Source organism: Leopardus geoffroyi, chromosome D3 (assembly GCF_018350155.1).
Source record: "Leopardus geoffroyi isolate Oge1 chromosome D3, O.geoffroyi_Oge1_pat1.0, whole genome shotgun sequence".
NCBI lineage: Eukaryota > Metazoa > Chordata > Mammalia > Carnivora > Felidae > Leopardus > Leopardus geoffroyi.
In genome coordinates this window covers 10,339,199-10,365,305 of record NC_059339.1, presented here as the reverse complement: position 1 = coordinate 10,365,305, position 26,107 = coordinate 10,339,199, and the positions used below count along the sequence as shown (strand labels likewise).

General features: G+C 46.3%; 1 protein-coding gene across 2 annotated transcripts in view; it reads right to left on the bottom strand.

The window, feature by feature from the left end:
• The window catches only part of RPH3A (rabphilin 3A), a 276,496-nt gene that overhangs the window by 240,662 nt on the left and 9,727 nt on the right, over window positions 1–26,107 (bottom strand). The window contains exon 1 of one of the 2 annotated variants that reach the window (XM_045459690.1): window positions 1,784–2,057. The exons of the other annotated variant lie outside the window; for it this stretch is intronic. The gene's annotated coding sequence lies outside the window, so the exon portion shown is untranslated. Of the gene's footprint in view, window positions 1–1,783; window positions 2,058–26,107 lie in introns of those variants that run through there. 2 annotated transcript variants of the gene reach the window in all.

The following is a 26,107-nucleotide window of genomic DNA, read 5'->3' as shown; positions in this document are numbered from 1 at the left end:
CAAGATCTGGGAGCTGACATCAGGGATACACATAGAGGCAAGTATTGAAAAAACTCAGGGAGGAGAAAGTCCCACACCGGTCAGAGTGGTTTCCTCTGGAGGTAGGACTGACAGCAAGGAGCACGAGGACTTTGATTTGTTTGTTACATACTTCCGTCTTGTTTGAACTTGTCACAACGAACATGAACTATTCTGTCCTTCTGCAACGGTTAAAAAAAAAAAAAAAAGGCAACTCAAATGCCACCTCCTCCAGGAAGCCTCAGAGGCAGATAATTGCAATAAAGCTGCTGCTTCTGCTGTTTCGGTGCCACTTGAGGGGAATTGACTATTCTGCTTGCCCCGGAGAGCAGAGGTTGCTCATTTTGTCTCCCTGATACTGAGCCTATCAAAGGCACCCAGTAATGTTATCTGGGGAATGAATGAATGGGTGCTGAGTGAGTGAGTGAATTAAAGAGCGCAGCTATGCCCACCAACAACACTGGGTCCCACCAGCCTTTGCCCAAGCTCGTCCCACGGAGCCGGCTAAATGACAAGAGTGGCCATTTGGGGATGCTGGGCACACCCCCTGCAGGTGCCTGAGATTAATTACACTGGCTGCCTCAACACCTCCCAGGCTCGGACTTGCGAGGCTTAATTACATGCGGGCGGGGGGGGGGGTGCACGCTCCCAAACCCCGACACCAGAGTCTCCCGTGTTATTCTCTGCCCCCTCTGTCTTCTCCTTCCGACACCTCCAACTCCCTAAGGAAAGCAAGGGACAAAGGTGGGGCAGAAATGTGTTTCAAACAGGGAGGGAGACAGGACTCGACTGCAGGGGGCACCTCCACTTGGCCTCAGACGTCAGGGCTCCGGAGGGGGAGAATGTCTTCTTGTATTTTTAGGAAATGGCTCAGCCAGCGGTGATGGTGGGGAGCTGGGTCCTTGCCCGGAGTCAGATCTGCATTACAAACGCCTCTCTAAGCACCCGTCCTCCGCACCACACGCCCCCTCCTGCAAGGAAGATGGGATGTTTTTGATAAGGTCTATTCTCCCGGCTGAGCTGAGAGGGACGGAAGCCATATCTGTCTCCACCAACCTCCTGGATTTTACCTACTGGATCAGCATCTGACTGACGATGCCCCCCATGCACCACTCTGGGTGAATAATTAAGACATCAAGTGGGAGGGGAAAAGAGAACGTTGTAGGAGATCAACAGAAAAGCAGAACCAGGTTCAAATCCCAGCTTTACCACTGTGCGAAGTGGCTGTGTAGCCTGGAACAAATTGATTAACTTCTCTGAGCTTCAGTGCCACATCTTTTTTTTTGTTTAATCCTCCCAAGGCCTGGTGCCCAGAAACTTTTACCCTCCCAAACCTTTGTCTTGGAATTAAGGCATCATCATCATGGAGAACCCTTTTCTAAGATGCCTTTAAAATGTCTCCAACTCAGCCTTCAACATTTGAGAATGGATCCATGTACCAGAGAAAAACAACCAGTTTAGTAGGGTCCTGATGGCCAGAGACAATAGACAGGTAAGTTTTGATTGGGGGGGGGGAAGAGGAAGAAGCCCAAAGAAGTTGATCCCAGAGGAAAGGAGAGTAAGGTTGATGCCCGAGAGGGTCCTGGGGACAGCATCCAGCCCTCAGTTTCCCCATCTCAAACAACAGACAACATAGAGTCAACTCGATTAAGCGCTTACTAGCTTCCAGGCATCATGCTAAGGATATCACGGGTTGTCTTTCACGTTTACAGAAACCCCATCTACAGATGATAAAAACGAGGCCCGAAAAGGTTAAGTAACTTACTCAAGGTCACAACACCAGTAGGTACACGGGGGGAGTCAGCTTGAAATTCCGGAGTCTTCAGTTGGCAACAGTGGATTACGGACGGTTCTCCAGAGGCCCCTGGGGTCCTCGGACAGAGTGAGGGAACGTGGGACACGACAAAAGCAGGGAGCAAGAATGCAAAGAAGTCACCAAACCACAAGGCCCAGCCACTCCGTTTACTCCACCACCTGCAGCTGGGGGTCTCAACGGAGACACAGCACCCTGGCAGGAGCGGGGCCCCGAGAAGGGCTGGCTGGCACGGACACCCTTCCCTCCTCTGCTCCCTCTGGCTCCGGGTGGCCCAATGCTCCCAAAACTGTTGCCATGGAGACCAGTCTCCAGTGACCAGAGCAGGGAGCTGGGGCTGGTGGCAGGAGGCTGAGGGAAAGGGCTGGCACCGGGTCCGGGGAGCGAGCGCTGGGGGCCCCGGGGAGGTGGTGCCAGGGTTTGCCAGATGGCTGGGGGCAGGGGGCCAGCCCGTCTCCATAAGGCAGGTCCCCAGCGATGCCAGGGTCTGCCAGACTCTCCACAAAGCTACCGAGAAAAACAACCAAAAGCGCAGAAACACATTTTCCTGCCCTTAGTCACGCCTTAGCCATTTGTGCAGCACCTACTGTGTGCCAGATCCCATGCAAGATGGAACAGAAGGAATGCACAGGTCCTCTGAAACTCATCCATGATTCCCCATGATAGAATGAGTCCCCCCAAATCAAACAGTATAAGAACCCCCAATAGAGAAGATATGGACTGGCCCAATGAGAAGTTGTTCCCAGGGTTGGCTGTTATTTGGGGGTTCTTTACCCGTCATGCTTATTTTCATATTAGCACGAATACTAATAAATATCAGTGTCAGTGGTGGTAATAGCTGACATTTAATCAGCACATACTATGTGCCAACTATGAAGGACCCTATGATGGACTCCTTCCATCTTCACTACGGGGCGAGGATGTGGGCACTATTATTATCCCCCTTCCGTAGACAATGAATTGAAGCTCAGAGAGGTTCAGTCTTCAGCCCAAAGACACACATCTGGTGTATTCTGTTCGTATTGCCACTGTAACAAATGACCATGAACGCAGGGGCTTGCAACAATGCCGGTGTTACTCTCTTACAGTTCTGGAGGTCCGAAGTCCAAGATTAGTCTCCCAGGGCTAAAGTCATGGTGTCAGAAAGGCTGGTGATTCCTTCTAGAGGCTCTGAGGGGAGAATGCTTTCCCTTGCCTTTTCTGGCTTCTTGTGGTTGCCTACCTTTCTGGGCTTAGGGCACCTCCCTCTTCCTGTCCATTCTCTGCTCCCATTGTCACCACAGACTGCAATTTTGTGTCATCCCCCCGCACACACACACACCGCAAAGTTCATGTGCGAAAACATGATCCCCAGGGTGAGGGTATTTGGAGGCGGGGCCTTTGCAAGGTAGTCTCATGAGTGGGATTAACGTCCTTATAAAAGAGACCCCAGGGGCACCTGGGTGGCTCAGTCGGTTGAGCATCCGACTTCAGCTCAGGTCATGATCTCGTGGTCCGTGAGTTCGAGCCCCGCGTCGGGATCTGGGCTGATGGCTCAGAGCCTGGAGCCTGCTTCCGATTCTGTGTCTCCCTGTCTCTCTGCCCCTCCCCCATTCATGCTCTGTCTCTCTCTGTCTCAAAAATAAATAAACATTAAAAAAAATCAAAAAAAAAAAAAGAGACCCCAGAGAGTCCCTCTCCCCTTCCACCATGGGAGGACACGGCAGGAGGGTCCATGAACCAGGACGTCGCCAGCAGGAAAGGATGGACACAGCCGTCACTCTCCTGTTCAGTCTGACCCTCCCTCGTGTCTCCCTCTTCCAAGGATCTGTGCGATGGCAGTGGGCCCACCAGATAATCCGAGAGAGTCTCCCTGTTCAGATCCTTAACTGAATCACATCTGCCGAGTCCCTTATTGGGTGCCATATCGGGTAACACTCATGAGTTCCAGGGATCAAGACGTGGGCACATTTGGGGGCCATTATTCAGCCTACCACAGCTGGTGCTGCACAGCCAGGAGCCAAGCCTCCCAGGGCTGACCACAGTGTCCATTCTGTGAACGACCAGGCGAGCGAGAGCCTCCCTCACTCCTCGTTCCCGGGCTGGGGAATGCCTGTGCGCTCTGACAAGCACGCTTTGGGGATTCTCATACGGCCAGGCCCTAAAGGTTTAAAACTCAGCCTGGAGGTCGAATTCCCAGATTAGCACCCTCCTGCATCAGTCTGGAGCATGCGTTTAGCAGGATGAGGAAGACCGTGGGCTTTGGAGTCAGGCGGTGCGGGGGGGTGCTGGGCTTCAGTCTCCACATTGACCTCTACCGGCTCTGTGACCTTGAGCACGCTCTCTGCCCTCTCTGAGTCTCAGTTTCTCCGTCTGCAGCGTGGGCATAATTAGACCCACCCCCCCGGGCTGCTGTGCAGGTTTGAGTTTCACCCTAAAGATCTTAGAAATTAAAAAAGCAGGGGCTCCTGGGTGGCTCAGGTGGTTGAGCATCCAACTCCTGTTTCCGGCTCAGGTCACGATCTCATGGATTCACGGGATGGAGTCCCGCATCGGGCTCTGTGCCGACAGCACAGAGCCTGCTTGGGATTCTCTCTCTCCCTTTCTCTCTCTCTGCCCCTCCCCTGCCTGTGCTTTCTCTCTGTCTCTCAAATATAAACAAATATTTTTTAAAAAGAAAGAAATTCAAAAGTCAAACTCTCTCCCGGGGCCAGATTCCCCCCCCAGGATACACCCTAGGCCCAGACCCTCCTCGGGGAACCCCAAGGACAGGCAAGAGAGCCCCGGTCCCAGGTGAAAAGTTTAACACAACAAATGTGAAGTGCTAACAACTTCCTGAGAGGAAACCAGTGACAAGGCTTCCACCCTGATTCCCAGCCCCATTAAGGGGGTGTGCATCCTGAGAACCAGGGTACCAGCACATGTGACCTTGACCACACCAACAGCCCTTCCAAAGCCAGATAGGTGATGTGGAAAATAAAACAGGAAGCACACAGACTCGTTTCCGCCCTGGAAAGGCACTAAAGGCTGTGATTCAAAGGCCCCTGGGGTATTTCCAGATGAATAGCCCACCCCCACCAAAAAAAAATATTTTGACAGGCGGGGCTGAATTATTCAAGTGACACTGCTCCTTATAAAGCAGAGCGTGGGTGGGCAAGAAGTTGTTTTGTTTCCACTTTATTTCTTCACTGGAGTCTTTATAGTCTGGATTTCATTACAGTTCCAAGAATGCCACACTGCAGAGCCGGGGAAATGTGGTTGCAGCAGCTAAGATTCTGGCGGATGCACCTATATTTGACAAACGCTTCAGCCACTAGCCATATGCACATCCATTTAAATGAAGGAGTGGGAGGGACGGTTACCCTACTGCAGGCTGCTAATTTCATTGAGGGGACTCTAATTATTTTTCCTTTTTGTCTCCTTCCTGGGCAGAACAATGCCAGTTATATAAGAGTATTTCTATTTGCTGGAATTAAACAGTAAGTAAGAAATAATGACGGTGATTTCTCTCCAAGATGCTCTGGACGGGATGAGAAAGGATCTCGTCGGGGCTAAAACAGTCCCAGAAGGGTGGCAGAAATGACTTTCCTAGAGCAGAATTCTTCTAGTAATAAAAAGAATGTTCAGCTGACTGTATCTGATTGTAGTGGTTACATGACTGCATTTATTCGTCTAAACTCCTAAAACTATGGGACCGTGAACCAGCTCTACCGTATTAAAATGAAAGCACATAATTACAACTGATAAATAAAACTGATTAACAAACTAGAACGTAAGAAAGAAAGAATGTTTGGGATCTGCCTAAACTGGTCCCGGGGAGTATTTCTGCTTCCTGAAAAGCTTATTTCTCTAAGTGTGCGTCGAACCAGTATTTATTGATCACCTACTATGTTCCCACTAGGCAGAGGGAAAATGGCAATGAATGAGATGACAAAATCCTTGTCCTCAAGTAACTGACTTTCAATTGGGGAGAGACAAAGTGTAAATAAGAAAGTATACACATACATCATAAGACAGTCTCAGACAAGTCTACGTGTAACAAAGGCAATAAAATAAGATAATGCAACGTGGAGGAACTGGATGAGGAGCTCCTTTCGATAGACCAGGGGAAGCTTCTCAAAGGAAGAGCTGTTTGAACTGAAACCAGAAGGACGGGAGAGGCCAGCCAGAAGGAACAGCAAGTGCAAAGGTCCTGGGGTAGAAACAGAGGAGATTGGTATAGTGTGGCTGGAGCCAAATGAGCCAAGGAAGGTAATGGATGAAGAAGGGGAGAGGGGGGAAATGAGATGGGAGAGGTGGGCAGGGTCAGATCACTCATACCTTTCAGGCTATAGAGACAGCCTGAGTTTTATTCTAAATGCAATGGGAAGCCACTGGTAAGTTTCAAACAAGCACACAAAAGTGTGACAATTACTCCAGTGGCTCGAGGGACACTTTGGGAGGTACGCTAGCCATTCTGTCAACACAGACACCAGGGCCATTGGCCCACTATGTCTCAGACTTGCCCTGGATTAATTTTCCAGAAAGGTTGAATCTGCTTCCCGTCACTGGGATACTTCTGAACAACAGGATGCAAATGGCAGGTTGGTTCGGGGGGCATGGTCTGTAATTTACTCGAGATATATCATCAGGCACCCATTCTTGCACTGGGGGTACAACAGTGCAGAAAGCAATGCAGTGTGTCCCCACATGGAGCTCTGTCGTCAATGCCAGAAAGGTGGCAGGGGAGGGGAAGTACCCAAGATGTGAAAGCATCAACGAGGACGACCTAATGCAGACCTGAGGAAATCTGGAGAGGCTTCTCAGAGGAGGTAAATCAAAGGATAGGCAGAGGGCAGAAGGAGAGAAGAAACGGCATTCTAGAGAGAATACCACGTGCAAGGGCCCAGAGGTCACAGGGGAAACCGAGGAGACAGCATTACAACTTGACTGGATCAGAGAATGTGAGGGTACAGTGGTCAGCAGGGCCTCGTAAATCTCATCGAGGGACTTGGAATTTATCCCAGGGATCGTAGGGAGCCATGGAAAAGATTCAAGCTGCAGGAGAAGGAAGGAGTGGACAATCAGATGTGCATGTTGGAAAGATCGAGCTGTCTGCAGGTAGAGAAGAGACTGGCAGTGGGTGGGGTGAAGAAGACAGGAGGCGGGGACTCCAGTGACGAGGCTGGTGTGGTCATCAGGTGAGAGAGAGGTGAGGAGCCCCGTCCAAAGAAGTGACCCTGTGCACGGAAGAGAATAATGGATTAGTGAGCCACAGACGAGGCCGATCCAATAGAACTCCCGACCAGTGGGATGCTAGGATGGGGAGAGGTGGGGTCAAGGATACCCCTTGAATTTCACAGATTAATTGTGGCGCCTTTGGAGAAGAAACCATCTTTGAAGGGCTGGGGAAGATGAATCACCCAGACCTGTAATGTCCAATATGATACCTACAAGCCACACTTGAAATGTGGCTAAAGACTGGGGGCGCCTGGGTGGCTCAGTCGGTTAAGCGTCCAACTTCAACCCAGGTCATGATCTCACGGTTGGTGAGTTCACGCCCCGCGTCCGGCTCTGTGCTGACATCTCGGAGCCTGGAGCCTGTCTTCGGATTCTGTGTCTCCTCCTCTCTCTCTCCCCTCCCCCACTCATGCTCTGTCTCTATCAAAAAATGAAAAAACGTTAAAAAAAATTTTTTTAATAAAAAAAGAAAAAGAAATGTGGCTAAAGATTAAATGACTAAAGACATGAATTTCCCATTTTCTTTCATTTTAATTGCAAAATTCGATTTGGCCACTGGAAAATTTTTAAGTGTGTTCCAGGCTGAGTTAGGTGAATCTGCTATGTCAGTTGTAGTAGCTCAGATGCCAGTTTCCCCAAATATCCGAATGAACGGAACATCTCACTCGAAAGCAGAAGTCCTTAATTAATGAAACGAATCATTAACCCCGAGAACAAAAGTGTTTCCCAAAGCCCAATACGTGAATTTGCTAATTTAACACAATAAATGTTGACTAAGAAACTACCACGGGCAGGACACCAGTTAATACTGTGTATTCATTAACCGTTGCTAGGTAACGAACCATCCCGGGTCTCCGCCAGCAACCACTTACTCCTCAGGCACAAACTGGTCTGCTGATGAGGGTTAGGCTCAGCAGGGGCAGCTCGCACCAAAGTGCTCTCATCCCCTTTGGACCAGTGGTCATGACTTCCCCCTCACTCTTTGTGCCAAAGCAAGACATGTAGCCGAACCCAACGCCCAGGGGTGAGGAAATACAGGGTGTCCCCAAGGTTTTAGCGCAGCTTTAAGTTTCAACCACTTTGAAAGTATAAATGCTACAAACTTACAAAACACATCACTTGAAAATTTCTTTTATGGTCTTTTACGCTTGTTTAGTATTGTAACTTTGAGGACAAAACTTCTAATTTTTGGTTTAAATCCCTCTGATTGAAGATGACAAACGTTGACCGACACAAGTCACTGCGAGGTCACACGACCAAGGGCGTGGCTATAAGGAAGGAGAAAGAATTCAAGTCAGTGATACAGCGTAGCACACAGTGATGTAAAGAGTGTGCAAGGAGCTTCCGTTCTGGTTGGATGGAAAAGACGGGCACTGATCGTGGTACGTGCAACAAAGAAACACTAATAAACACATGTACAAAATATTACATTGGACTTGCACTGCGGAAAACAAACATGAGCCAGACAGCACGCAGTTTCATATGCATCAATTCATTTACTTCCCACAAGAAAATGAAACAGATAGATGTTAAATCTGAAGATCAGAGAGTGTCAGTGGCTTTGTTAAGATCACACAGTAAACATTCAATCCCAGATCTAACTACAAAGCTTGCGCTCTTGACCTCTTAACTAGATGCTGAGTTCCCAAAATTAAATGTAACAGGAGACAGAAGGAATTGAAAGTCTTCCTGGAAAAGAGGGGCGCCTGGGTGGCTCGGTTAAGCATCTGACTTCAGTTCAGGTCACGATCTTGGAAAAGAGGGGCGCCTGGGTGGCTCAATTGGTTAAGCGGCAGACTTCAGCTCATGTCATGATCTCACGGTTTGTGAGTTCAAGCCCCACTGTGCTGACAGCTGGGAGCCTGGGTCCTGCTTCCGATTCTATGTCTCCCCCTCTGTCTCTACGCCTCCCTGGCTCATGCTCTGTCTCTGTCTCTCTCTCTCTCCCTCTCAAAAATAAACATAAAAAAAAAAAAAGTCTTCGGGGCGCCTGGGTGGCGCAGTCGGTTAAGCGTCCGACTTCAGCCAGGTCACGATCTCGCGGTCCATGAGTTCGAGCCCCGCGTCGGGCTCTGGGCTGATGGCTCAGAGCCTGGAGCCTGTTTCCGATTCTGTGTCTCCCTCTCTCTCTGCCCCTCCCCCGTTCATGCTCTGTCTCTCTCTGTCCCAAAAAAACAAATAAACGTTGAAAAAAATTAAAAAAAAAAAAAAAAAAAGTCTTCTTAGAAATGAAACTCTTTTTCTTTGGGTCCCAGAAGTCTGAGTTTGTTAAAAAGAAAACCACAGGTCCAAAATGGTGTCACTTAGGCCAACTCACCAAACTGGAACTTAAATACCTAACCTAACTGCACTTTCAACCTTCCCCAGAAATTTCAGGAATTTTCTGGTCGGCACCAGTAAGGTAATCTGTCACACAGGCCCTCTCCATCCCCCAAAGGAAGATGAAGTAATCCACCTACTAAGACCTTTATGTCCCCAAACGAAGGTGACCTCCCCTGAAATAATCCTTTTTTTTGTTTATGACTTCCTTGTCCTGCCTTTAACATCCCTTCCCTCTCTGCAGCCCTTTGGAGCTCCCCTCTACTTGCTGGGTAGGATGCTGTCCATTTAATAATTAAACAATTATTAATCACTTAATATGAATTTAATAAGGGCAATTAGATCTTCAAATATACCGGGTTGAATTTTTTTTAACAAGTTTGATGCTGATAGGTAGAAAGAAAGAAAGAAAGAAAGAAAGAAAGAAAGAGAGAGAGAAAGGGAAGGGGAAGGGAAGGAAAGGCACAGAAAGTGGAGGGAACAGATTGAATCTCAGCATGCACAGGTAAAGTTTAAGGTCCCAGGGCACATGCAGGTGAATGGAGCCACCCAATTTGGCTTCCCAAGCAAGTTGAGACCAGATTCGGGGCTGAAGAGTCCGTGTTCAAGGCACAGGGAAGCCCTAAAGGTTTTAGGGCAGGAAAGTGAGCTAACAGCATACTGTCTTTCTGCTTAGCCACAAAATGAACAGTGTGTTGAGTGAAGAACAATGCATTTAACAGACAAGAGACCAGACCAGGATCGCAGCTAGGCATTTGGGGAGGCAGGTGAAAATGGAGAGAGAACCCACGAACAGCACCATTCACCAAGAGCCCCTCTCAGGGAACCCTCTGTTCCTCAACTACCGTGAAGACGGGAAAAGCATTTCCACAGGGGGTGCCAGACTTGCCTTCAAACCCCTCAGACACTCAACTTCAGGTAGATGATTCAAAAGCACTTTTCTAAAAATGTTTTATTTATTTTTGAGAGAGAGACAGAGCATGAGCAGGGCAGGGGCAGAGAGAGGGGAGACACAGAATCTGAAGCAGGCTCCAGGCTCTGAGCTGTCAGCACAGAGCCCGAGGTGGGGCTCGAACTCATGAGCTGTGAGATCATGACCTGAGCCGAAGTTTTATGCTTAACCGACTGAGCCACGCAGGCGCCCCTAAAAAGCACTTTTTACAACGAAGTGCTTCTCTTTCTCTTTATGCCATTTGGTTTGTCTTCAACATCAAACTGCATTAGCCAGTTCCTGGAGCCAATGGGAGAGGAGAGAAATCACTGGTTGCTTTTCACTAAGCCTTGTTAGACTGCAAAGGGAAAAGGGGGGGGGGTGATTATGTACATCAGTATACTGCTCCACACACCTGCATTAAAAAAAAAAATTCTGACCAATTCCTCTGGCTTCTGCTAATTCTGCACAACTATTATCTAAAATTATTACAGCAAGCAAAGGCAAGCAGGAAATAATGAATACATTTTTTTTTAATAAATAGAATGCTATAAAGGCAGTCTGAGGGTGGTGGATTGTTAGAGCTGAAAAGAACCTCAGAAATTATGCAAGTGGGGTGCCTGGGTGGCTCAGTGGGTTGAGCATCCGACTTCGGCTCAGGTCATGATCTCACCATTTGTGAGTTCGAGCCCCGCGTCGGGCTCTGTGCTGACAGCTCAGAGCCTGGAGCCTGCTTCAGATTCTGTGTCTCCCTCTCTCTGTGCCCCTCCCTCACTCATGCTCTCTCTCTCTCTCTCTCCAAAATAAATAAACACTAAAAAGATTTTTTTGGGGGGGCGCCTGGGTGGCACAGTCGGTTAAGCGTCCGACTTCAGCCAGGTCACGATCTCGCGGTCCGTGAGTTCGAGCCCCGCGTCAGGCTCTGGGCTGATGGCTCAGAGCCTGGAGCCTGTTTCCGATTCTGTGTCTCCCTCTCTCTCTGCCCCTCCCCCGTTCATGCTCTGTCTCTCTCTGTCCCAAAAATAAATAAATGTTGAAAAAAAATAAATAAATAAATAAATAAATAAATAAGATTTTTTTTTTTTAATTATAAAAGGGGTGCCTGGGTAGCTCAGTCGGTTAAGCATCCAGCTTTGGCTCAGGTCATGATCTCATGGTTCGTGGGTTCAAGCTCCATGCTGGGCTCTGTGCTGACAGATCAGAGCCTGGAGCCTGCTTCAGATTCTGTGTCCCTCTCTCTCTGCCCCTCCCCCACTCGCACTCTGTCTCTCTCTCTCTCTCAAAAATAAATAAAACATTAAAAAAATTTTTTTAAAGAAAAGGTGCCTCTGAACATTGACTGCCACTCACTAAGCTGAGCACTTCTTACGTACGGTCTTATCTAATCTGTGTACCATTCCAATGAGGTGGATAGTCTTTATCCCCATCATACAGATGAGAAAAACCAAGATGTGCAAAACAGGAAACTTGCCTGGAGTACATGCTGTGCACGCTGCAGCTAGAACTTGGCTGCAGCTAGAACTTGATGCCAAAACTTGACGCCAAATCGAATACAAACTTATGCTCCATTCACAAGAGTATACGCAAATTAGGATATTAACTCTGAAGGAGACCTGCATAGGGCACCTTAAATATCCCACTCTGGCCTAAGGGTTATTTTGAACTGAAGGCAACTGAGAAAACAACAGACACAGGAAGAGCTCTCTGCCCTCCCCCTTTCTGCCTAGAAGCAGGTCATAAACTGCCCTTTGTAAGGGTGACTTACGTTTCCATTTGTAAAGTGCGCCCTCCCCCAGGCCAGGGAAAGGAGATCACCGGAGATAACTTGAGTCTGCATAACAGACCTTACCAACTTACAGGCTGCCTCATCACCTTTCCACAATGTACCACCCCTAGGAGCCCAAACCCCCATTTCCTTTGTCCAGTCACCTCTTTGCAATTTACCACCCTTTATTAAAATAAGTCCCCAATCTAATCTCTTCTTTGGGTTTCCACTTTTTTTTTTAATGTGTATTTATTTTTTAGAGAGAGAGAGAGAACGCGAGTGGTGGAGGGGGCAGAGAGAGAGAGAGAGAGAGAGGGCGACACAGAATCCGAAGCAGGCTCCAGACTCTGAGCTATCAGCACAGGGCCCGATGCGGGGCTCGAACTCACAAACTGTGAGACCATGACCTGAGCTGAAGTTGGACATTTAACCTACTGAGCCACCCAGGTGCCCCTGGGTTTTCACTCCTTTCTATGAAGCCCTGTGCACATAAAAATATTAATATAAATAAAGTGTGTATGTCTTTTCTCCTGTGAATCTGTCTTTTGTCAGTTTAATTCACAGGCCTCAGGGATAGAATATAAGAGGGTAGAGGAAAAGATTTTTCTCCCCTGTAGCTCCAAGAACACGAGCTCTCATGGCTCTATCCACTGTAGGACTGAGTAGGAAGACAGAGAAGCGGCCAGTGGGGGAGATGGAGCCCATGCTAAACGAGTGCTAAAAGAAGGAAGATACATAAGTAAGTGATGACTCAACACCCAGCTCATCCAGAAGATTCTATCACTTGCCCCACATTATTAACAGGGTTTTGGGGAGAAGTGAGTGATATGCTGCATATAAATTAGCTTTGAAAACCGAAGAATTCTACAAAGAATCAGTAAACAGACCTTTATCATCATTATGATTTCATCCAAAAGTTACCCAACAATCTCAAAAATCTGAGAGATCACGAAGAATCAGGAAGAGAATAAGAAAGCTCTTTGAGCACTCCAAAATAAGAAAGCTACCTGTTAAAGGGAGAAAACCCAAATGCACTCAGAGCCTACTAATCCTTGGTTTACACACAATTCACACTAAAGTTACGAGGAGAAATCACAGTACGGTGAAAAGAGAAGTGTGTGGGGCCACGTAGGCTTGTGGTTGAATCTTACCTCCACCATTTACAAGCTGTATGCACTTTGGTAGGTCACCATGCCTCTCTGAGGGTGCTGGTTTTAAAAATATGTCTATAGATTCACTGATATTCCCCTTTTGAAGAGGTAGGAGCTTTTTTTCCTCCCCATCTAACAAAGAGAATAAAGCAGAATCAACAGTGTGCAGCTTCGGAGACCAGGTCAAAAAAGGCACTGAGACTTCCATCTTTGTCTCCCCTGATTATTCACTCCAGGGGAGACCAGCTGCTACCACGTGAGGTCACATAGGCAGCTCGATGGAAAGGTTCATGAAGCACAGAACTGAGGCCTCTAGCCAACAACCATCTGAGTGTGCCATTTGAAAGGGAAATTTCCGGCCACGGTCAAGCCTTCGGATGATGACAGCCCCTGCCACATTCTGACTGCAACCTCATGAGAGATCCTCAGCCAGAACCACCCAGCTAAGCGGCTCCTGAAAGACTGACCCTCAGAAACTATGAATGATCGTTAAAGTTTGTGGTTTCACGGCGCTACATTTTGGGTTAATCTGTTACACAGCAGTAGGTAACTAACACACCAAGCCACAGTTTCTCCATCTGTAAAATGGGAATAATAACATAGAAAAGGGAGCATAAATAAGAATACATAAGATGTCTTGGAGATGTCTGGCACTTGGTGGTCAAATATGTCAGTTTCCTTTCCCACCTTCCCCTCAATTACACGTGACAGTGTATGTGCAGAATGGGTGCAGAGCTGACTTTCACCACACGGAGAAATGTTCAATGGTTTCTGTTTCCTCTTTTAGAAAGCAAAACAATTTTTAAAGGGGGTGATTCTTAGAATGATTGCCAATGAAATCACCCTCAGTAAAATAGAAGTTTTATCAACACGCTAGCAAATACTGAAGCACACAATCCTTGACTTCAGACAGATCTAGGTTCCAGGTTATCAGCTCTGCCACTTTATCAGCTGTGCACGCTTGGGAAAATTACTTAACCTCTCTGAGCCTCGGGTTCTGCATATAAATATAGATGCCCTCAGGGGAGTATGTTTCAGTCACCTGGAAAACACACTTATTTAGAACTCCTCCTATCTTGGGGTTCCAGATAAAAGGGTCAGCTGTTGCAAGAAGGCCAGAGCTGACTTTCTGGAAAATGTGGTTCATCCTATCTCCCACAAACCAACACACACACACACACACACACACACACACACACTACTAGGCAGCATGCTGGGGATTGGTGGGAGGGCTATGTAATTTCCCCTTTCCCTTCAAAAAATGCTTTTCTACTCATTTTAATCAATTGGAATTGGAGTAGGGGAGCCCCATCATATACTGTGACTTGTCCAAGCCCTGCCCCTACTAAGGTTGGCCCTGTTTCTGTGGTAATGAGATTGCCTCTCTCCTCCCATCCTCCCCTCTCCCCCTCCAGTGGAATAAAAGAGCTATTTGGGTGTCTGGAAGTGTTGGGTGGAGGTAGGCAGGAGGAAGCCAGGTAAAGGGTAAATTAAAACACTGGTGGAGAGGGGTGCCTGGGAGGCTCAGTCGGTTAAGCCTCGACTTCGGCTCAGGTCATGATCTAACGGGTTCGTGAGTTCGAGCCCTGTGTCGAGCCCTGTGCTGACAGCTCTGAGCCTGGAGCCCGCTTCGGATTCTGTTTCTCCCTCTCTCTCTCTCTGCCCCCCCTCACACTCTGTCTCTCTCAAAAATAAATAATAAACATTATAAAAAATTAAAAAAAAAAAACACACTGCTGGAGAAAGCTGAGCTCCTCTAACATGCAAACTGAGACCCTGGCTGCCTGGAAACCCTGTTTGGAGCCAGGTGGACTGGGGCTTTGTTAGCGAGGCACCCGGAAGAAATGGAGGTGGTTACAGAGAAAGTGTGGGTTCAGGAAGCTTAAAGAACCTGGTTTGGGACAGGAGGTCTCAAGAATACAGAGGGAGCCCCCCGAACCCTCTCCCCATGGCTGGGGTGCAATTTTTTTAATTATTATCACCTACTTGAGGCGTATTTTGAAAGGCATAAAGAATAAATGCCCTCAGCAGCAGATTAAGAAATAAACATTCCCAGTATATCAGAAGACTCTCATGTGCCCCTCAGCAACCATACCTGCCACTGCCTCCAGAGAGAAACCCTGCTCTGAACTTGGTGTTTGCCATCCCAGGCACATCTGTGTATTTCTGCTACCTTTCTGTGTAATGTGTATCCCTAACCTCATAGAATTGCTTTGCATATTTTTAAACTTTATGTAAATAATATTCCATGTGCATTTTGTGCAACTTTTGTTTTTTAATTAAAAAAATTTTAATGTTTATTATTTATTATTGAGAGAGAGAGAGAGAGAGAGAGAGCGCACAAGCAGCAGAGAGTTACAGAGAAAGGGAGAGAGAGAACCCGAAGCAGGCTCCAGGCTCCGAGCTGTCAGCACAGAGCCCGATGCAGGGCTTGAGCTCATGAACGACGAGATCATGACCTAAGTCAAAGTTGGATGCTTAATCGACTGAGCCACCCAGGTGCCCGTGTGCAACTTTCTTCTGTTGCTCTTGACATCATGTTTTTTGGAGGACTCACCCCTGTTGATTCACAGAGTCCTACCCAGCTCATTCTTTTTCAGTGGCATGAATCTAGTGTATATATCCACATTCCTGTTGATAAGGGGCTAGTTTATATTCCCACCACCAAATACACTGTGAAACATATTATAAAGGGAAATGGAATGAAATATTGAAGGTGCCTGTTTTTAGAGCTTTGCCATACGAAATGAGCCATATGTTTTTCATATCTACCGCAAAGGGTCGCCATAAGGATTAAGGAACATGATGATAATAAAACCAACGTTTATCAAGTGCTTGTGGCCTGCCCGGCTTCAGGCTTAGACCTCACATTTATTGTGCACTGAATCTTCAACACAAACCTGTTGAGCAAGCAACTAATCTTGTCCCGCTCCCAGAGAAAAGGGAAGGGACTTGCCTGAAGACACATTGCTTGAAGGAGGCAAGAGTGAGAGACTCAGAGTCCCTGAGAACACCTAACTCTAGATCCTAAATTAGAAAAGGACTCGGGGCAGAGTCAGGCACAGAAGGAGCACTCAGTAAACGGTAGCCGCTGCAATAGAGAACCATTCTAAAGCCAGGCAGCATTGTAGAGCTGGCATTAAGTGTTCCGCTCGCCTGGGGAGTGAGTCGCACTAGAGTCCGTATTTAAATTAAGAGGAAAAATATAGACGACTGAGCGAATCAACCTTTCCCCAAATCTGACTCTAATTCTAACCCCAGGGAGTGCCTTCAATGCACAAACACTGCAAAATTTGCACTACCGTGATTCAGAATATCCGTTATACAATCTTGTTTCACCAGACTGAGGGTTCGGGGTTAGGAAATAGTGCACTTATCTGAGTACATGTGCCATACCAGTGTTGGGGAGAAAGAATTTTCTCTGCCCTTCAAGGTCCTTCTAGCTAAAGTAAGAATCAAATTGACGTGAGACAGATTGGCAGAAGAAAACCAAAGTTAACAGTGTGCATGTGAAGAATCCACACAGACATGGAAACTCCAAAGTAGGTGAGGCATCGTGAGGCTTCTATGAGCTCAGGAGAGGGGCAGGAATCTGAGGATTCAAAGGGGAGAAGGATCATTGTAAGGAAGGTGAAAGCAGCTATCTGGAAAACAAAGGCTGCCCTGTGATGCAAGCAAGTTTCTTAGGTAAAGAGGAATCTCGGTCAGTAGCTCTCTTCTTGGTTAATCGAAGGCAGCTGAGCAAAGGTAAAGAGATTTCCCCGAATCTGGTGGGTTTTGATTGCTTTTAACTCAAAATAACGTTCATACCAAAGGAGCTCATCTTGGGGCCTCAGACCCTACACCAGGCACGATATATAGTGCTGAATCCTCCGTGCATAGTAACTCACTCAGTCCTCACAGCAAAGAAGCAGGGACTGTTGTCATCCCATGATACACACCAGATGCTGATGCTGAGGGGGTTCAAGCTACTTATGTAAAATCACTGGGCTAGTTGGTGACTGTGACATAATAAGAAATAGTTCCTGACAACGAGCTCCTAAAACTCTCGTGATTTCCTGAGTGATGGGATGCCAGGAGCATCTTTTGTAATATTTGGTCTCAGTCCCCTGTTCCAGGAGCTTCTAAGACCCTTTAAATCCTTACAGTGATGAGTGTCTTTTCGTATGCTAATGAGATTGAGGTGAGGGGGGTGACTACCTAGCTTCAGGATGGAGGCTGCTCACCAGAAAGACCACCAACGCATGATCAGAAGTTTGGAACTTCCAGTCCCGACCTCATTCCAACCTCCAGGGAGGAGGAGTGCTAAAGACTGAGTTAACTGCAACGGCCAACGATTCCATCAATCATACCTACGTAATGGAATCTCCATAAAACCCCTAAACAGCAAGGTTCAGAGAGCTTATGGGTTGGTGACATACTCATTTGCCAGGAAGGTAGTACCCCCCAACTCCACACGGACAGAAGCTCTGCACTTAGATATCGCACCGTAGGTACCTCTTGATGTGGCTGTTCACCCATATCTTTTACAATATCCTTTATAATAAACCAGTAAACATAAGTAAAGCATTTCCCTGAGTTTCCCTGAGTTCTGTGAACCACTGTAGCAAACTATCAAACCCAAAGAGGTTATTTTTTTAATTTAATTTTTTAACGTTTATTTATTTTTGAGAGACAGAGAGAGAGCACGAGCAGGGTAAGGGCAGAGAAAAGGAGACAGAATCCGAAGTAGGCTCCAGGCTCTTGAGCTGTCAGCACAGAGCCCGACACAGGGCTCAAACCCAGGAACCGCGAGATCATGACCTGAGCCGAAGTCGGACGCTTAACCACCTGAGCCACCCAGGTGCCCCTAACCCAAAGAGGCTATTGTGGGAAACCCCAATTTATAGTCAGTTGATCAGAAGCACAGGTCACGACCTGGAATTTGCAATTGGTATCTGGATCGAAGGAAGGGGCAGTCTTGTGGGACTGAGCCCTTAACCTGTGGGGTCTGTCCTAATTAGTGTCAGAATTGAATTGCTGACACCTAGTTGGTGTCCAGAGAGTTGGAGAATTGTTTGATGTAAAAGGAAAATCCACACATTTGGTGTCATAAGTGTGAGTAGAGGGAACAAGTTTTCCCTTTTAGAGGCAGACACAGTATGTCTGACTGGTGATCACTCGGCAGGGGACAGAAGCAAGGCAGGTAAATGCCAAATCTCCCCAACCCCTAGGAAAGTTTGGAAACACTGCATTTAATTTTTTAAAACATATCAGGAGGGGGAACGGTGATGGGACACCACTAATAATTTTTCTTTATGCCTGATTGTATTTGTTATGCTATGCTATTCCAACAAAAATAAATTCACTTTTGCAATTAAAACATGAAATTCTAAAGAACATCCAAAATATCAGATGAGCAAGTTGCAAAAGGCCATAATATCCGAAACTCTAGGGGCGCCTGGGTGGCGCAGTCGGTTAAGCGTCCGACTTCAGCCAGGTCACGATCTCGCGGTCCGTGAGTTCGAGTCCCGCATCAAGCTCTGGGCTGATGGCTCAGAGCCTGGAGCCTGTTTCCGATTCTGTGTCTCCCTCTCTCTCTCTGCGCCTCCCCCATTCATGCTCTGTCTCTCTCTGTCCCAAAAATAAATAAACGTTGAAAAAAAAAAAAAAATAATATCCGAAACTCTAAATAACCCATTCATTTGTAAATTGAATTCCTACAAATCAAATTCTGATCAGCAAGCCTGAAACCCTGCACAGCTTGACAACAGACACCCTCATCTCAAATATAAAAATGTTTTTAATGTTTATTTATTTTTGAGAGAGACAGACAGAGTGCGAGCAAGGGAGGGGCAGAGAGAGTGGGAGACACAGAATCCAAAGCAGGATCCAGGCTCCGAGCTGTCAGCACAGAGCCCGACATGGGGCTCAAACCCACAAACCACAAGATCAGAACCGCAAGATTATGACCTGAGCCGAAGTTGGACACTTAACCGACTGAGCCACCCAGGCACCCCTCAAATATAAAAATATTAAAACATAACTATGTAAAATATATAGAGAACCATAAGTTGAGTTGCCATTGACTAATCGACATACATTATGTATACAGTGCTTCGTGAAATGAGACATGTATCAGTCTCAATTGTATGAAATCAAACTCAGAACCAGAGAGTAGAAAGGTGATTGTCAGGGACTCAGGGATGGGGGAAATGAGGAGATATGGGTCAAAGGATATAAAGTGTCAGAAAAATCAATTGCTTCTGAAGATGTAATGAACAGCATGGTGGTTATAGTTAATAATACTGTATTGTCTGCTTGAAATCTGCTAAGAGAGTAGATCTTAACTGTTCTCACCACACACACACGCACACACAAATGGTAACTATATGAGGTCATAGATGTGCTAATTAACTTGATTGTGGTAATCATGTCAAATGTATACGCGTGTTAAATCATCACATTGTACACATTAAGAAAAATCATGTTGTACAACCTAAATATATACAATTTTCACTTGTCAATCATACCTCAGTAAATCTGGAAAAAATAAATAAAATTGCAAAATTTTTTAATTGAGGGCACCCGGGTGGCTCATTAAGTGAAGTATCTGACCTCAGCTCAGGTCACAATCTCACGGTTCACAGGTTCAAGCCCCACATCGGGCTCTATACCAACAGCTCAGAGACTGGAGCCTGCTTCAGATTCTGTGTCTCCCCCTCTCTCTCTCTCTCTCTCTCTCTCTCTCTCTCTGACCCTACCCTGCTCACGCTCTGTCTCTCTTTCTCTCACAAATAAATAAAAAACAGGGGCGCCTGGGTGGCGCAGTCGGTTAAGCGTCCGACTTCAGCCAGGTCACGATCTCGCGGTCCGGGAGTTCGAGCCCCGTGTCGGGCTCTGGGCTGATGGCTCAGAGCCTGGAGCCTGTTTCCGATTCTGTGTCTCCCTCTCTCTCTGCCCCTCCCCCGTTCATGCTTTGTCTCTCTCTGTCCCAAAAATAAATAAACGTTGAAAAAAAATTTTTTTAAACAAATAAATAAAAAACATTTTTAAAAATCTTTTTTTAGTAAAAATAATGAAAAATAATTTTTTTTATTGTATGGTTTTCTTTTCATATTTCAGAGGCCACACTTTTTTTTAGGGTACACACATTCCCATAGGCCCTTGTGAGACTCATATGCGCCCAGCACTGGACCTCATGGTCCACTGGACCACTGGATAAAGCAGCTCTCATCCGGGCCACATAAACAGAAAGTTCTCTACGTCTTGCTGAATGGACCCTATGACTCACTTTTGTATTTCTTACATCAGCCCTGCTAATGTGTCAAAGCCAATGCGGCAGGCGACATGGAAAGAGCTGACAGTGGAAGGCCAAGAAGACAAACAACGAATGGCTGCCCCCTGGAACAAAGAGGTTAATTACTGGCACCTAACTTATTTGAGGGAAGATGTCACACACCCATATTACCAATTAACCTCACCTCTATGAAACCGCCATGGCCGCAATTAATAGAAAGTGACTGTCATCCTAATTACAAGGTCTATACAAGAGGCCAGTGTTAGGCATGGAGACTTCTTTTATACCTCCTCCTGATGAGTTTCCTAAATTTTCTGGCATCTTTTCCCTAAGTTACACTCAGTTCCGCTTTCTCCTTAAAACCGTCCCTTGAAATAGTTGCTGCTAGGGGCGCCTGGGTGGCGCAGTCGGTTAAGCGTCCGACTTCAGCCAGGTCACGATCTCGCGGTCTGTGAGTTCGAGCCCCGCGTCAGGCTCTGGGTTGATGGCTCAGAGCCTGGAGCCTGTTTCCGCGTCAGGCTCTGGGTTGATGGCTCAGAGCCTGGAGCCTGTTTCTGATTCTGTGTCTCCCTCTCTCTCTGACCCTCCCCTGTTCATGCTCTGTCTCTCTCTGTCCCAAAAATAAATAAACGTTGAAAAAAAAAATTTTAGAAATAGTTGCTGCTGACTGCTGTCCTGTACGTTACTTTTATTGAGCATTTACTACATGCGAGGCACCATGTAAGCACTTCCTAAGCATGATCCCCCTCCTCCTGCCCACTTCATGCACTCATGGTCCCTGCCTGCCGCAACTTTTCATTTGTCAGCTTCCAAACTTGGTCTTAAGAAATTCAACGTTGCCACGTACCTGCAAAAAGGAGCCGTCTCTCTTGACTCCTACCGGCGGCCTAGCTCACAAGAGAGCAACGCGTAAATCAGACTGCCAATTGACTGGCCGCTGTTGAGAAGCAGAAGTGCTCGGGGGACACAAACTCATCTTCGCTACCAAGCACGTTTCTTCTGTTACAAACCTGTACAGGAAGCCATTGTGTCCCCTGTTAAGTGTCCCCTTCACCGTCCCTTGCTCACCGAGGTGGTAACTTCTATAAACACCTGTGATTCTTTGCCAAGACTTTCTCTGGTTCCCAAAACAGGTCAATCCATCGTGGAGGCTGAAGTGTCACCGAGACAACGCCCCCAGGAGAAGCTTCAACTGATGACTGGTGTGAGTTGAGGAATAAGTGTTTCCTCATCCACACAACTTCGTGCACCACGAGCAGCTTGGAAGCATGTGCGTCAGTCTCCCAGGGCCCTGAGCGAGAGGGAGCCCAGCTGGCCCTCAGCGAAACCCCACAGCTGACCGCCCTTCTCTGGCTCACTTCCCTCCCCAGCTAGCACTTTAGAACCATGTGCCAAACGGAATCCTTGCGCTCAAACCCGTGTCTCTGGCCTGCAGCTGGGGGGGGACCCAGCTGAACAAAGACGTTATTGGCTGTCGTGCAATCACAGAGTCAGTTGGGCGGTCATAATACTGAGCCCCTCCATCCTAGGAATTGATCTGATGCACAGGCAGGTTCTCTTGCTTGTAGGTCTAGCAACTCTCTTTTCTGAACAGGTCTAGACACACACACTGATCAGTCTGGCCTCCTTGGACCGGCTTCCACAGATGCTCCGTCGACTCCGTCTCTGTGCAGGGGACAACCCAGTTGATCAGACTTGTGTGCTTTTAATCACAATTTCCATCCAGGTGCCTTCCCGACACGGGTGGGAGGGAGTCCCCGGGCTCCTCCAATTCATCAATCACACAGGCTCCCAACCAGGCTTGGGCAAGGGGGCCGTTTGTTTTTTCTTTTCTTTCAATAGATTTCTAGTTACGCAAGTAACACATTAAAAAATTCCGTTTTAGGGGCGCCTGGGTGGCGCAGTCGGTTAAGCGTCCGACTTCAGCCAGGTCACGATCTCACGGTCTGTGAGTTCGAGCCCCGCGTCGGGCTCTGGGCTGATGGCTCAGAGCCTGGAGCCTGTTTCCGATTCTGTGTCTCCCTCTCTCTCTGCCCCTCCCCCGTTCATGCTCTGTCTCTCTCTGTCCCAAAAATAAATAAATGTTGAAAAAAAAAATTAAAAAAAAAAAATTCCGTTTTATATAAGAATTGAAACATGACAGATAAGGCTAATGTTCCTGTTGAACACCACCTTTCCCTAAGAATCCAAGCCCCTGTCTCCTCCTCGCCCCACAAAAGTTACCTCTGTGGTACAGTTCTGGGCTTTTTCCTACAAATTTACACACAGACTAAGCCACAGAAAAGGTTTGGGTAGGGGGAGGTTAACATAAATGGCATCCTATTGTACACACGCTACACCAGCAACAAAGAATAGAAAAGGGAAATTTAAAATGTAATATCATCCTCACGGTTTGTGGGTTCCAGCCCACATCCGGCTCTGTGCTCACAGCTCAGAGCCTGGAACCTGCTTCAGATTCTCTGTCTCCCTCTCTCTCTGCTCACGTTCTGTCTGTCTCTCTCTCTCAAAAATAAATAAACATTAAAAAAAAATTTAATGCAATAACATTGGGGCACCTGGCTGACTCAGGCAGTGGAGCACATGACTCTCGATCTCAGGGTCGTGAGTTCAAGCCCCATGTTGCGTGCAGGGCTTACTTATATAAATAAATAATAAAGTACAATATCATTTACCATAGAATCAAAAAATATTTTAAACCTGGTAACAAATTTAACAAAAGGCAAGGAAGATTTCCACATTGAGAACTACAGATACTGCAGACAGAAATTAAAGAATATTCACATAGAGAAATGTCCCATGTCAATAGACCCTTAAGATTTTAGTTCTCCCCAAAATGATCTATGGATTCAGCACAATCCCAAACAAAATCTACTAGGCTTTTTAAATTGAAATTTACTAGCTGATTCTAAAATTTATATGGAAATACAAAGAGCCTAATAAAAATCAAGCAATATAGAAGAAAGACAAGGAGGAAGGAAAAGCTCACACCACCAGATTTCAAGTCTTATTTAAAGCTTTAATTATTAAGGTTTTGCGATGTTGGCACATGATGGACAAATAGACCCATGCACAAAATAAAGTTCTGAAGCAGAACCACACGTAGACAGTCATCTGAGTTCCAATAAAGGCATTGTTATTGTCCAAAAGGATCATTTGAATAGATGGTCCTAGATCAACTGCATATCCATATTGGGGAAAAAAAAAAACAACTTGATTCCCTACCTCACACCATACACAAAACTTAATCCAAAAAGAACACAGACATACTTAACATATTCTTCATCTTGCTTTTCTCACTCAGCGACACCTTGCTTAATTTTTTTTAATGGCTACAAGTAGCCCATGCCAGGATGTACCATGGTTTATCGAGCTATTCCTCTCACACAGGTGTATGTACATTCTCCAGTAGTGTCCGAGAAGTGGGATTTCTAGGTCGTTTCCTTCAGATCGGTTAGTATCTCCGTTATATGTGGTTTCTCCAAGTTCACCCTCAGTTAACATTAGTGTTTTGTGGTTGCCCCATGGAAGGTAGAATCAATACCCTACCCAAAGCTGGTTTGGAGTCAAGACTGATGAGCCCACACATGCACCAAGAGAGTATATAAAGATTTGTTACTCATATCATGAATTTTTTCTGGGGAGAATAAGGCAGGCACTCAAGCTGGTCTGGAACATCTTGACCAAAGAGAGGAATGAGGCTCTCATATTATCGTGGTTAGGGAATAGAGCTGGGTGAAGGTTCCCACATATGTGGCGCCATAGGAGACAGCACGTGGGATTCCTTACTGGCTTGCCCAGGAATGAAGCAAAGGGAAAAGGGAAAGGGAGACAGTTGGAGAGCTGTTGGTAGTCAAACATCAAAATGAAATCACACTTTATTATAATTGGTTTATGTCAGCTTGGGTCAGTCAGTACCTTGCTACATGAACCACATACCCTCTAGATCAATGAATAGTCACTAATCAATTTATCACAGACTCTGGGTTTAGCTGAGCATGTCCAGTTTGGCTAGGTTATGCTCCTGACTCAGTTTCCCTCCCCATCTGAAAAATTATTAAAGAAAACCACCAAGCGCATATATATCTAAGCTGCTCACTAGTCCTTAATTGAACACTTACTATATGCTATGTACTATTCTAAGAGCTTCTGCATTGATTAGCCCTTTGCCATATAACAATCTATGAAGTGACAATTATTATCCCTATTTCATAGGTGAGGAAATTGAAGCACAGAGAGGTGAAGTGATTTGACAAGATTGCATAGCCGATAGGTGGCAGAAATGGGACTCAAGGCCAGGCTGTCCAGATCCAGAACCCAAGCTCTTAATCGTTATGCTAGGCTGTGGACTCCTTTAAGACAGTGACAAATGCACGGTCCCACTATCCTGTACAACTCCAGGATCAAACAGGACACAATGTGAGTGATGCCTTCTAGAGCTATAGAACAAGATGGGTCTTATGTGTACCTAACACAGTGCCTGGCATATAGTAAGTGCTCAATAAACATTGGTGAGTTAACTAATGTACTTACATATAATAATAACAATACTGCATTATATTATCCATGAGGATACAAAAATCAATACAATAAAATCAACTGAAGAGCTCCAGCTCACACACTGGGCATTATTTCAATGTCCCATATTAATAGCAGCACAGGAGAAACCTCTCTATACCCATGAGATTGAGACTCCAGGAGGGTAGGAACTGAGTCAGTTTGTTCCTGTTGGACCCCAGGAGCCCGGCACAGGAACTGGAATAGAGTACTCATTCCAAAAGCACTTGTCAAAAAATATATGGGTATTTGGACAGAAGATACCTGATGAATAAATGGATACACGCATGTGTGCATGGAGGAAAGGATATTTGGGTGGACGTTTGGATGGATAGTAAGATATATGGATGGATGAGTGACTATATGAGTGGATAGATGAATAATGATCAAACAGAAGGACAGGTGGGGGAATCGATGGGTAGAATAAGTAGTTAAAATCATGCACTTTTTTTGGGTTTTTTTTAAATTTTATTTTTAAGTAATCTCTACACCCAACATGGGACTTGAACTCACAACCCTGAGATCAAGAGTCGCATGCTCTACTGACTGAGCCAGCCAAGTGCCCCTGTCATCATGGACTGTTTAGTTAGACTGCCTGGGTTCAAATCCCAGCTCTCTCATTTATTCCAGGAATAGAAATGGAATTAAAAGGATGACAAAGTAACCCAAAACAAGACCCTGAGGAGGCACAAGAGGGTAATTTGTGAATGAAATATTTATGGAACACCAGAGTCAAACACCTTCCTTGTACAAATGGGATCACTGGAATTCACAGAGGCAAAATCACTCGTCAAAGGTGACACAATTGATTAGCGGTAGTACCAGAAAAAAAAAGTCCAGGTTTTCTGACCCTCTTTTATTCATTCAACAAACATCTATTTAGCACTTCCAATTTTCCAGGCAGTATACTAGGTGCTAGAGATCCAGCACTGGGCAAGACAGACACAGGACCTACCCTCAGAACACCAAAAATCTAATTAGAAATGATATTGTTATATGGGAAGCTCCAGGAGTTAGGAGAACATATAACAATGAAAAGTAATCTAGCCTGGTGATCAGGGAAGGCACTAAAGTTAAA